The sequence below is a fragment of the Doryrhamphus excisus genome, chromosome 3, assembly GCF_030265055.1.
Source record: "Doryrhamphus excisus isolate RoL2022-K1 chromosome 3, RoL_Dexc_1.0, whole genome shotgun sequence".
Classification (NCBI taxonomy): domain Eukaryota; kingdom Metazoa; phylum Chordata; class Actinopteri; order Syngnathiformes; family Syngnathidae; genus Doryrhamphus; species Doryrhamphus excisus.
This window is the reverse complement of record NC_080468.1, coordinates 13,035,896-13,048,849: the sequence shown is the minus strand read 5'-3', so window position 1 is coordinate 13,048,849 and position 12,954 is coordinate 13,035,896. Positions and strand designations below refer to the sequence as shown.

General features: G+C 45.3%; 1 long non-coding RNA gene across 3 annotated transcripts in view; it reads right to left on the bottom strand.

Moving 5' to 3' along the window:
- Positions 1-12,954, bottom strand: part of LOC131125642 (uncharacterized) — a 49,326-nt gene that overhangs the window by 31,392 nt on the left and 4,980 nt on the right. For 2 of the 3 annotated variants that reach the window (XR_009129047.1, XR_009129048.1), the window contains exons 5-7: positions 12,583-12,690; positions 12,351-12,470; positions 9,573-9,672 (exon numbers count right to left, since the gene is read on the bottom strand). This is a non-coding gene — a long non-coding RNA (uncharacterized LOC131125642). The remainder of the gene's footprint in view (positions 1-9,572; positions 9,673-12,350; positions 12,471-12,582; positions 12,691-12,954) is intronic. The other variant, XR_009129049.1, reaches the window with a different exon arrangement.

The window sequence follows — 12,954 nt, the reverse complement described above, 5'->3', positions numbered from 1 at the left end:
CCGAAGCGCTCCCCCTTTTCAAAGTCCCGCTGGCGCACGCAGCGAGGATGCACCGAACGCACAGTGTGGTGTACAAGCTTGTTTATATGTGCGAAGAGCCCGCTCGCGTTACAGGGGAAGGTGCCCCCCCCCTCGTGTTTAGGAATTGTATTAATACGAGGCACGTGCTGTGTGGTGGGGGGTTTTGGACCCCCCCCCCCCAGTCACTTTGTGAAGAATTTTAGTAGGGCTTAACTTTTTGGGGGGGTTTGGACCCCCTTTTTTTCCAGCTGCAAAACATGCTCTCATTCCAAATATTGGGGGAGTACAATAAATGACCCCCACCCCAGTCACTTTGTGAAGAATTTTAGTAGGGCTTAACTTTTTGGGGGGTTTTGGACCCCCCTTTTTTCCAGCTGCAAAACATGCTGTCATTTCAAATGTTGGGGGAGTTCAATCTATGACCCCCCCCATCCCTTTGTGAAGAAGGGGCCATTTTTTTTTTTTGGGGGGGGTGGACCAAAGTGTTGTTTATGGAGGGTGAATCCATAAACGGTGGCTTTATTGCTCTGTGAGGGAGGAAGCCGCCAGCTGGACTTGTGTTACCTGCACGAGCCTCTTTAGTCACATTAATATGGCTGCGTGCCACCCTCTAAATAGCACTGCGGGGACCGGGATAGAGTGACAAAAAAAAGTGGAGAAAAAAAGACAGGAATATGGGGGAAAAAGGTAAGATGGGAGAGCAGTGGGAAGGAAAGATAAGAAGGCGGATTTAGAAAGTAAGTGAGAGTTCTTCTTATCAAATACTTTGGGAAGTATTTCCCACCTTGGCTGAGATTGTCTCATGTGACTCATAGTCTATAAAAGTAGGTTAGTGGGTTATTGTTCAACGCTAAAGCGCTAATAAGAATATATTCGAGACGAGAATCATTCAGTCATAAAGTTTGCGTATGCTAATCAGATGTGTCATTAAATAGAACCTTTACTGGCCCACTGGTCATATCAGTCACTCTTGCGGCGTTCATAAAGTGAGACGTCGACATAAGCGGTTGCCGACATAACCGATGGCTAGTTTTTTTAACCTTGACATGTTTTTTTTCCCCCAATTTGTGTATTAGTTTATTTGGATTCTTTTGCTTTCATATGATATTTAGCTAACACAGGGGTCGGCAACCCGCGGCTTGAGTCTGAAGGAAGTTACTGCACAGTAAAATAAACTAAAGCGAAGTAATATGTTTTATAACAAAAAGCGCGCTGTAGTTGTGCGATCGGGGGCGGGTGACATGCTAGTTGTCGAGGTGGCGACTACAGGAGAGGCAGATAGTATGTGAACGGTGGGGCGGAGCGGGGCAGCATACGTGTTTTCACGCCAGATACAAGTCGCTACATTTGTCGCGTGTCGCTTTTGGTAAAGTACGTCACCAAGAAGGTTTGGAAAGTCCCCATATTGAGTGAGAAAAAAGGCCATTCGTATTCATTTATTATCACGATTGAGTTAGCGTGTTAGCTTCCGTCGCTAGTTAGCAATAGCGTACGAAGAGAGAAGGGGCGGGTTCTGGAGCTGAATCTCATCTCATATTTCAGTGACTTTCATTGCAAATGTTGGGGGGTACTATCTATGACCCCCCCAGTCACTTGAATGTCAGTCACAGTGAAGAATTTTAGTAGGGCTTAACTTTTTGGGGGGTTTTAGACCCCCGTTTTTTCTAGCTGCAAAACATGCTCTCATTCCAAATGTTGGGGGAGTACAATCTAGGACCCCCCCAGTCACTTTGTGAAGAATTTCAGTAGGGCTTAACTTTTTGGGGGGTTTTGGATCCCCCTTTTTTCAGCTGCAAAACATGCTCTCATTCCAAATTTTGGGGGTGTTCAATCTATGACCCCCCCCATCACTTTGTGAAGAAGGGGCCTAACTTTCGGGGGGGTTTTGGACCCCCCTTTTTCCCAGCTGCAAAACATGCTCCCATTCCAGATGTTGGGGGAGTTCAATCTATAACCCCCCACCCCCAATCACTTTGTGAAGAATTTCAGTTGGGCATAACTTTTTGGGGGGTTTTGGACCCCCCTTTATTCCAGCTGCAAAACATGCTCTCGTTCCAAATGTTGGGGGAGTACAATCTAGGACCCCGCCCCAGTCACTTTGTGAAGAATTTCAGAAGGGCCCAACTTTTTGGGGGGTTTGGACCCCCCTTTTTTCCCAGGTGTAAAACATGCTCTCATTCCAAATGTTGGGGGAGTTCAATCTATGACCCCCCCATCACTTTGTGAAGAAGGGGCCTAACTTTTGGGGGGTTTTGGATCCCCCTTTTTTTCTGGCTGCAAAACATGCTCTCATTCCAAATGTTAATGTTGGGGAGTTCAATCTATGATCCCCCCCCCCCCCCCCCCCCCAGTCAATTTGTGAAGAATTTCAGTTGGGCCTAACTTTTTTGGTCGGTTTTGGACTCCCCTTTTTTTCCAGCTGCAAAACATGCTCTCATTCCAAATGTTGGGGAAGTACAATCTATGACACCTTCCCCCTCCCCCCGTCACTTTGTGAAGAATTTCAGTAGGGCTTAACTTTTTTGGGGGGTTTTGGACCCCCCTTTTTTCCAGCTGCAAAACATGCTCTCATTCTGTCATAAACCTGCATGTATTTTGCACAAGGAAGAAAATATGTTGCCCCCTTTGCTTGAATTGACAAACTATGAACCCCCCAAAGTGACTGGGCCCAGTCACTTTGTGAAGAATTTCAGTCGGGCCTAACTTTTTGGGGGGTTTTGGAACCCCCCGTTTTTTTCCAGCTGCAAAACATGCTCTCATTCTGTCATAAACCTGCATGTATTTTGCACAAGGAAGAAAATATGTTGCCCCCCTTTTGCTTGAATTGACAAACTATAATGTAATAATAATACAGTCCCAAATACCTCATTAACTTGGGAAATTGCTACATTATTTTGCTCCCAAATGAAAGATCGATCCATTCTTTCTCTCGCTAAGCAATGGATGCAATGAGTGCGATAAACCCGGAGTAGTATAGTATATGTAATGCTTAGACAGGCTGTAATGAATAATAAATCCAGCATGAAATGAATAGAGCCACAAATAAAACATCAGACTGACGCACATCAGCCAAAACACAAATTAGCCCCAAACTTCTCTTATGGCCATAATGTCCTGGAATGGTTGACTGATTATCACCCATTAGTGGTGTTGACATGCATTTTTTAACACACACACACACATGGAATAGGACAAAAGAACTGGAGAACTAACTTCATATGAGTGATATCCAAAAGTCTGCCACCCCTCTTTCAATGCTTAAGTCTTAAGTCACCCCCCCCCCTTTTTGCCCCCATCTGTTCATCCAAACGCAAAACACAATCTGGCTCCCTGCAGCCATCAGGTGCACACACATATATATATACTGACCATGTACCAGTATAAATCAAATCAACTTTATTTGTATAACACTTTTCCTGCAGAGACATGCAACACAAGTGCTTTATAGAATTAAAAACAATTAACACAATTAAAAAGAAAAACAATTACAAAGAAAGCCCCTCCCTCCCACCCTCCATACTAGACGGGCGGACCCCCCACATCAAAGTGAGGACCCGGGTCGAAGGGACCCAAGGATGGCACCCCACTCAACAGACCTGACACAGCCCCCAGTGTGGAGGACCCCCCCTTGAGGAAACACTGGAGTTAAAAGCTAAAGACTAAGAGCATAAAATAGCACTAAAAAGATAAAAACGTAAGAAAAAGTTTAAAATATTACTTAAAAGCCTGATGAAAAAGGTGTGTCTTTATTCATTCATTCATTTTCTACCGCTTTTTCCTCACGAGGGTCGCGGGGGGTGCTGGAGGGGTACACAGGGGTACACCCTGGACTGGTGGCCAGCCAATCACAACCATTCACACTCACATTCATACCTATGGACAATTTGGAAACTAAATCTGCGGCATGGTGGTCGAGTGGTTAGCATGCAGACCTCACAGCTAGGAGGACCAGGGTTCGATTCCACCCTCGGCCATCTCTGTGTGGTATGAATGTGAGTGTGAATGTGCCCTGTGATTGGTTTGTATCAGGTACACCTTTTGGGTGTTAAGTTGCTATGTGATGAATTTAGTGCTGATTATAGTAATAATAATAATTCAGGGCGGCACGGCGTTCGAGTGGTTAGCGCAGGAGACAAATGTTCAATTCCACCCTCGGCCACCTCTGTGTGGAGTTTGCATGTTCTCCCCGTGCATGCGTGGGTTTTCTCCGCGTACTCCGGTTTCCTCCCACATTCCAAAAACATGCTAGGTTAATTGGCGATTCCAAATTGCCCATAGGTATGAATGTGAGTGTGAATGGTTGTTTGTCTATATGTGCCCTGTGATTGGCTGGCGACCAGTCCAGGGTGTACCCCGCGTCTCGCCCCAAGACAGCTGGGATAGGCTCCAGCACCCCCCGCGACCCTCGTGAGGAAAAGCGGTAGAAAATGAATGAATGAATGAATGAAAAACTAAATCCCTGATATCCCCTCCAAACAGCACCCTTATTCCGGTCTGATGTTCGAATCCTTATGGATGTCCTGCTGACCCCCCCCCACTTTCCCTCCAGCCCCAGAATAGCAGTGAAGGGAAACAACCCCAAACAAAAGGACAAGAGATTCAAAAGCATTGAATGGGAGACAGGGTGAGTTTTTAGGAGTGGGGTGCTGTGTAGGGGTGGGGTGGCGGAGGCCGTGCCAGCCTTTTAAATCATCATTGGAAAGTCATTAGAAAGCTGCTGGGGCCCGGGCGGAGACGGCCGCACAGATTGCGCGCTCCCGTGGTACAATACCAGCAATGAAGTGGAAGCGAAGGGGGGAGTGTCCGCCGACAGATTTCTTTACACGAGTTACTGCACCGGCTCTAAAGTTTCCCCCGCAATCTGTGTGGCGATGTAAAAAGGCTGTATTCATGAGGTGTTAACCGTTTTGTTTATCGGGAGGAATTTATTCAAAGTGTTGCAGCAATCAGCGACAGATGGGCGAGAGTGTGATGGATAGGAGCATGAGTTAACTAAGGATAAAAGGGATAGAAAAGGAGGGGGGGGTAAATGTTAATGTAACTGGACATTATCAATCTGGTGGCGTTCTGGTGCCAATCCTAGTGCTTCACAATGCGCTTTACCAATTTATGAAGTGTTGAAAAATGATTCCAGCAGAATTCAGGCTTCAATTTATCACAGCCAGAGTTTCAGGTCCCAGACCATCACACTACCTCCACCACATTTTATTGTTGGTATGATGTTCTTACTCAGAAATGCAGCATTACTGGGATGCAGCAGAATTCATGGTTCCATTTATCACAGCAAGAGTTCCAGGTCCTGAAGTAGAAAAACAGTTACAGACTATCACACTACCTCCACCATATTTTACTCTTACTCTTGGTATGATGTTCTTACTCAGAAATGCAGCGTTACTTTTACTCCAATGTAATGGGAGCAGCTGATCATGGTTCCATTTATCACAGCAAGAGTTCCAGGTCCTGAGGCAGCAAAACAACCACAGACCATCTCACTACCTCCACCACATTTTACTGTTGGTATGATGTTCTTAGTCAGAAATGCAGCGCTACTTTTACTCCGGTGTAATGGGAGCAGCTGATCATGGTTCTATTTATCACAGCAAGAGTTCCAGGTCCTGAAGCAGCAAAACAGCCCCAGACCATCACACTACCTCCACCATATTTTACTGTTGGTGTGATGTTCTTACTCAGAAATGCAGCGTTACTTTTATTCCGATTTCATTGGAGCAGCTGATCATGGTTCCATTTATTACAACAAGAGTTCCAGGTCCTGCAGCAGCAAAACAGCCACAGACCATCACACTACCTCCACCATATTTGACTGTTGGTATTGTGTTCTTACTCAGAAATGCAGCATTACTTTTACTCCGTTGTAATGGGAGCAGCAGAATCCATAGTTCCATTTATCACAGCAGGAGTTTCAGGTCCCAAACCATCACACTACCTCCACCACATTTTACTATTGGTATGATGTTCTTACTCAGAAATGCAGCGTTACTTTTACTTTAATGTAATGGGAGCAGCTGATCATGGTTCCATTTATCACAGCAAGACTTCCAGGTCCTGAAGCAGCAAAACAGCCCCAGACCATCACACTACCTCCACCACATTTTACCGTTGGTATGATGTTCTTACTCAGAAATGCAGTGTTACTTTTACTCCGATGTAATGGGAGCAGCTGATCATGGTTCCATTTATCACAGCAAGACTTTCAGGTTCTGCAGCAGCAAAACAGCCCCATCACACTGCCTCCACCACATTTTACTGAATGTTGTTTTTGGATGTCGTTGTGGGGTCTTTTGTGACCTCTTGGATGAGTCGTTGCTGTACTTTTGGCATCAACCTCCTGAGAAAGTTCGCCACCGTTCCATGCTTTTGCCACTTGTAGATAATGGATCTCGCTGTGGTTTGCTGGAGAGATCCCAATCTCAGTCTTTTAATCTGTTTTTTTCTCCTTTAATAAAACGTTTCATTATAAAACTGTATTTTGTGTTCAGCTGTGTTGTCAGTGACTAATATTAAAATTTTCAAAATGTGACAAACATGCAAAAACCAATAAATCAAGAAGGGGGCAAACACTTCTTCCTACTACTTTATGTATCAAGTGTATCAGTGCAATGGAGGAGGAGAAAAAGAGACAGATGGCCTTTAATATGGCTTTTTTTGTCACTAAAACGTCACATTCTTTACCTTTCAGCCTTAATTGTAGCGACCACACACACTTGATTGATCCGCACGGCACTTTATCATGTTTCCAATTTCCTTAAGAGTTACGAACAATGCCGGGCGCTCCTCTCCTACTAAGTGAAGTGTGATCTTCACTTAAAGACTTCTTTTCTTTACAGGTCAGCGACATAAGTGCTGCATTCACTGCTAATCATTTTACTAGAGGATGAAGCCATCACACACACACACACACACACACACTGGTGGAGAAGGTGATAATTGGATAATTAGTACTAGGAACCAATTAGGACTGAGCCGCTTGTGATGGCACGCGAGTTAAGCAAAGGTTAGCCGAGTTGGGGGTTTCATGTGGACTTGTGATCGATGATGTTACCCCCCCACACCCACTTCTCTTCCTCCTGCTCTCTCCTCTTTCTCTCGTTCCCTTTCCACTGCTTACGTGGAGGACAAAAGAGCCCAAATCGTCTATTTCCATCTGAAAGAGATAAGCCCCAATAAGAGGCATGGGGTCGTCCGAGCAGCCTCCCAGTCCAAATACCCTCGGATCACTCTAGCAAATGGCAGCACAATGGTGAAGAATGGAGAGAGATGGGGGGGGGGGGGGGGGGGGGGGGGGGAGAAGGAGGGACATCCAAAGATGTATTTATTTATGTTAAAGAAAAAAAATGCTAATACGTGGCGTGAAGAATGGATGGGGATTTGCAGACGCGTTCTAAGTCCGCTATTGTCCAACTCGCGTGCAGACGGGCCGGAGCGACATGATGATCACGTGACTGCTTTTTCTGTCCAAGCTGGGTGTCCTTCAAATGACAGCTTTGCTTTTTTTTCATGAAGGGAGAAAGGGGGGGGGGGTTGATGCCTGATGCACATGCACATGGCATAATCCTCCATGCAACATGGTGCTAATTTGCATCTGATTGCGAGTGTGAGAAGTGGAATTCGCGGGCTTCCAAGGGGTCTTGTGCACAATGCATACAAATAACGATAAAAATGAACAAATAAATACATCCATGCTTGAGAATTATTAGCTTTCACTCAGGACGAAATGTACCGTAGTACTTCCCACTCACTACTAGATCCACTTACTACTATCCACTATCCACTACTATCCATCCAACCGACTGTGGATTTTAACTGAGAGTTTTGGCTAGCAATTGTTTCGATTCCGGGCTGCACGCCGGTCGAGTGGTTAGCGCGCAGACCTCACAGCTAAGAGACCGGAGTTCAATCCCACCATCGGCCATCTCTGTGTGGAGTTTGCATGTTCTTCCCGTGTATGAGTGGGTTTTCTCCGGGTACTTCGGTTTCCTCCCACATTCCAAAAACATGCTAGGTTAATTAGCGACTCCAAATTGTCCATAGGTATGAATGTGAGTGTGAATGGTTGTTTGTCTATATGTGCTGGCTGGCTGGCGACCAGTCCAGGGTGTACCCCGCCTCTCGCCCTGAAGACAGCTGGGATAGGCTCCAGCACCCCCCGCGACCCTCGTGAGGATAAGCGGTAGAAAATGACTTTTCCGACAGTGTTTCAGTTTAGTTCATCTTGCGTTCTGTGTCACTAATAGTGGTACCTTGGTTAAAGTCCGCCCCGGTTAGTGCGTTTTTCGGTTGACAACCAAAAATTTCACCTCGGTTTGTGTTCGCCCGCAAAATAACATCCAGTTTTCTTACGTCCCCATCTTAGATCACGTTTGAAAGCCAAAAACCTGTACAGTGGTACCTTGGTTAAAGTCCGTCCCGGTTAGTGCGTTTTTCGGTTAACAACCAAAAATTTCACCTTGGCTTGCATTCGTTCGCCTGCAAAATTTTCTTACATCCTCATCTTGGCTCACGTTTGAAAGGCAAAAACCTGTGATAACATGATCGCGCAATGCATTATGGGATGCAGGTGCCATTGTAGGACGCTACAATCAGACATTATCAATCTGGTGGCGTTCTGGTGCCAATCTGAGTGCAGCTGCTCTGTGTGTGTTGAAAATAATTCCAACTGAATTCATGGTTACAGTTATCACAGCAAGTCTTCCAGGTCCTGGAGCAGCAAAAAAGCCTCAGAACATCACACTACCTCCACATGATGTTCTTTTTCCGAAATGCAGCAATAATTTTACTCCGATGTAATGGCATACACACCATGCAAAAAGTTCAACTTTTGTCTCATGTGACCAGTCTTCCAGGTCCTGATGCAGCAAAACAGCCCCAGACCATCACACTACCACCACTACATTTTACTGTTTGTATGATGTTCTTTTTCCGAAATGCAGCATTACTTTTATGCTGATGTAATGGTACACACACCATCTAAAAAGTTTAACTTTTGTCTCATGAGACCAGTCTTCCAGGTCCTGAAGCAGCAAAACAGCCCCAGACCATCACACTACCTCCACTACATTTTACTGTTTGTATGATGTTCTTTTTCCGAAATGCAGCATTACTTTTACTCCGATGTAATGGCACATACACCATCCAAAAACGTCAACTTTTTGTCTCATGAGACCAGTCTTCGAGGTCAGGAAGCAGCAAAACAGCCTCAGACCATCACACTACCTCCACTACATTTAACTGTTTGTATGATGTTCTTTTTCCGAAATGCAGCATTACTTTTACTACGATGTAATGGTACACACACCATCTAAAAAGTTCAATTTTTGTCTCATGAGACAAGTCTTCCAGGTCCTGAAGCAGCAAAACAGCCCCAGACCATCACACTAAAACCACCATATTTTACTGATGGTATAATGTTCTTTTCATTCTATACTGATCTGTTCATTTGTCTCGTCAGATGAGCCTTAATGTTCTTCTTGTTCATCAGTGGTTTTGGTTTTGGAACTCAGTGTCTTTCTTATGGTGGAGTCATGAACACTGACCTTAACTGAGGTAAGTGAGGCCTGCAGTTCTTTGGATGTTGTTGTGGGGTCTTTTGTGACCTCTTGGACGAGTCGTTGCTGCGTTCTTGGAGTCAACTTCCTTAAAGAGAGAGATACATGAATTAACAAACGTATGGAACATACAATCAAATGTATAGTACCTTTCACTATATACTAGCGAGAGTCAAACGTGTGTACCCTTCAATCACTATTACCTTCACTTAATACTAGCTTCATTGTATACTATTCATTCATTCATTTTCTACCGCTTTTGCTCACGAAGGTTGCGGGGGGTGCTGGAGCCTATCCCTAGCTGTCCTCGGGCGAGAGGCAGGGTACACCCTGGACTGGTGGCCAGCCAATCACAGGGCACATATAGACAAACAACCATTCACACTCACATTCATACCTATGGACAATTTGGAGTCGCTAATTAACCTAGCATGTTTTTGGAATGTGGGAGGAAACCGGAGCACCCGGAGAAAACCCACGCATGCACGGGGAGAACATGCAAACTCCACACAGAGATGGCCAAGGGTGGAATTGAACCCTGGTCTCCTAGCTGTGAGGTCTGCGCGCTAACCACTCGTCCACCGTGCTGCCCTCATTGTATACTCGCACGGTACATTTGGGGTATTTCTTATTGTTATTGTAAATGTCAAAATGTGTCAAATTAGAGCTGAGAGTTAACAGTCTTCACTGTAATGTTGCTCTATTACTATTTTTTTTATTATAAGTATAAATGTTATGTAAAGACGTTTTCACAGTAAAGTAGCCGAGGGAACACGACGCAAGCTGCACGTTTTTTGTCCATTCAGGTGTCTCCTGTTTGACTTTGTGTGGCAGATGGCTCCTTTATAGGACATGCCAACTGATATTAGCTTCTACTGCAGGGCAAGTGTTGCTCCTGCAAAGCATGGTTGTGTGCGTGTGAAGGGAGCGGAGGGAGAGAAAAGGAGGTGGAAATGAGAGAAGGGGGGGATGTGGATGAGGAGAATGAGAATGAGAAAATCTCCTAAAGAGCCGTGACGGGGGCCCCAATGGCTCTCTAAATATATTTTAATAGGTGGGACCCTCACGTCCAGAGCAATCCATCTCCCATCTCGCTGTAATGAAGGAGTCATGGATGGAAGGAGGGAGGGAGGGAGGGACAAAGGACGCAACAAAGGATGCATGCTGCTTTGCCCCATTGTGCTTACACTTAGGCAGAGAGGTCTGTGTGTGGAAGCGGCGGGGGCGAGGTGGGTCCCCACAGACTCAGGGCTCAGGGCCCCACAATGGCGGCGTGGATGGCTGCAAAAAGGAGACCCTGCCATGCTATTATCCGCTCCGACTACTAACGAGGGCTTCATATGCCTTTGATATCATCTCACTATTGAAACCCACAGACAAATCCCATTTGTAACGCCGTGGTGAAAGACTGTGCTCGTGTACGTGCATGTGCGCGTCGTCACCTGCTCACTCTTATGTTCGTGGGGGCGAGTGGATTGATACAAATGTCGATAGTAGCGATACTAAAAGTGGTGTGATATTGTACATACAAATAGCAAATTTGATTAAAATGACTTTAATTGGGCTGCATGGTGGTCGAGCGGTTAGCTCACAGACCTGGGTTCAATTCCACCCTCGGCCAACTCTGTGTCTCCCCCGTGCATGTATGGGTTTTCTCCGGTTTCCTCCCACATTCCAAAAACATGCTAGGTTAATTAGCGACTCCAAATTGTCCATAGGTATGAATGTGAGTGTGAATGGTTGTTTGTCTATATGTGGCCTGTGATTGGCTGGCGACGAGTCCAGGGTGTACCCCGCCTCTCGCCTCCCGAAGACAGCTGGGATAGGCTCCAGCACCCCCATGAAAATGAATGAATGAATGAATAATTTAAGTCAGGACAGGTGGGGTCCGCAGCTTGTGCTCCGATCCCCTTTCCCTGTCCCCTGGTGCGAGTCTTCAAGTTCTTATGATGTAAAATGTGCTTATTTGTACCTAATTTTTACCAGTTCCACACTGTACTTCCTCATAGGAGCATAGTTTGGAATATTTTTTTTTTGGTTTCCTTCCCTCTCCTCTTGTTCTTCCCTTTCCTGTTCCCCTTTTTATCACCCAGTCATCCCGTCCTTCACACTCACATTCATACCTATGGACAATTTGGAGTTGCTAATTAGCCTAGCATGTTTTTGGAATGTAGGAGGAGAACATGCAAACCGAGGGTGGAATTGAACTCGGATCTCCTAGCTGTGAGGCCTGTGTGCTAAAAGAACATCATACCAACAGTAAAACATGGCGGTGGTAGTGTGATGATCTGGGGTTGTTTTGCTGCTTCAGGACCTGGAAGACTTCCTGTGATAAACTGAACCATAAATTCACCCTGGACTGGTGGCCAGCCAATCACAGGGCACATATAGACAAACAACCATTCACACTCACATTCATACCTATGGACAATTTGGAGTCGCTAATTAACCTAGCATGTTTTTGGAATGTGGGAGGAAAACCGGAGTACCCGGAGAAAACCCACGCATGCACGGGGAGAACATGCAAAGTCCACACAGAGATGGCCGAGGTTGGAATTGAACTCGGGTCTCCTAGCTGTGAGGTATGCGCGCGAACCACTCTACCGCCGTGCAGCCAAAACATTCAGGAAAATATCAGTTAACAACAAAAAAAAGCTCGATACATGACTTTGACAATTTTCTTTGATTTTGGATCAACATTTGCAACAATTTCCTATACAGTACGCCTCAAACAGTCGTTGAATTATAAAAAGTAAAGTCACTCACACATGCACGGGGAGAACATGCAAACTCCAAACAGAGATGGCCGAGGATGGAATTGAACCCTTGGTCTCCTAGCTGTGAGGTCTGCGCACTAACCACTCGTCCGCCGTGCAGCCCATTGTGCTTAACACAAATAAATTACAATAATTATCAACAAATTAGTCAAAATCACACATTATGTAAAAAACATTACATAAAAAGTATCGACGTCGGCAATAAAGTCACTAGCACTTACCTGGTATCATATCGACATGCAGTATCGCCCTCTTCCTGCATTTTTTACGGCGGCTTTAATTAAAAAGAAATCCCCTCACTGGCGCGTAAAAACATCTCGTGAGCTCATCTGAAATGAGAATAAGATCAACGTTTAAGTGGATGTTCTTGATAGGAGCAGAAAGGCAAACAATTACTGGATTACAGCACTCTTGGGGGGGGGGGGGGTGGATGAATAATAGACGGCAGAGAGGGAATTTATGGAATTTATTAATGAGAATAAAACCCAGCGATAAAAATGATATTACCAGCATAATAACTTTTACGCATGATTTACGCATGAAATCACGTTAAGTTGCGTTGAAATCTATACAGTTGTGCGGAGAATCTTCCT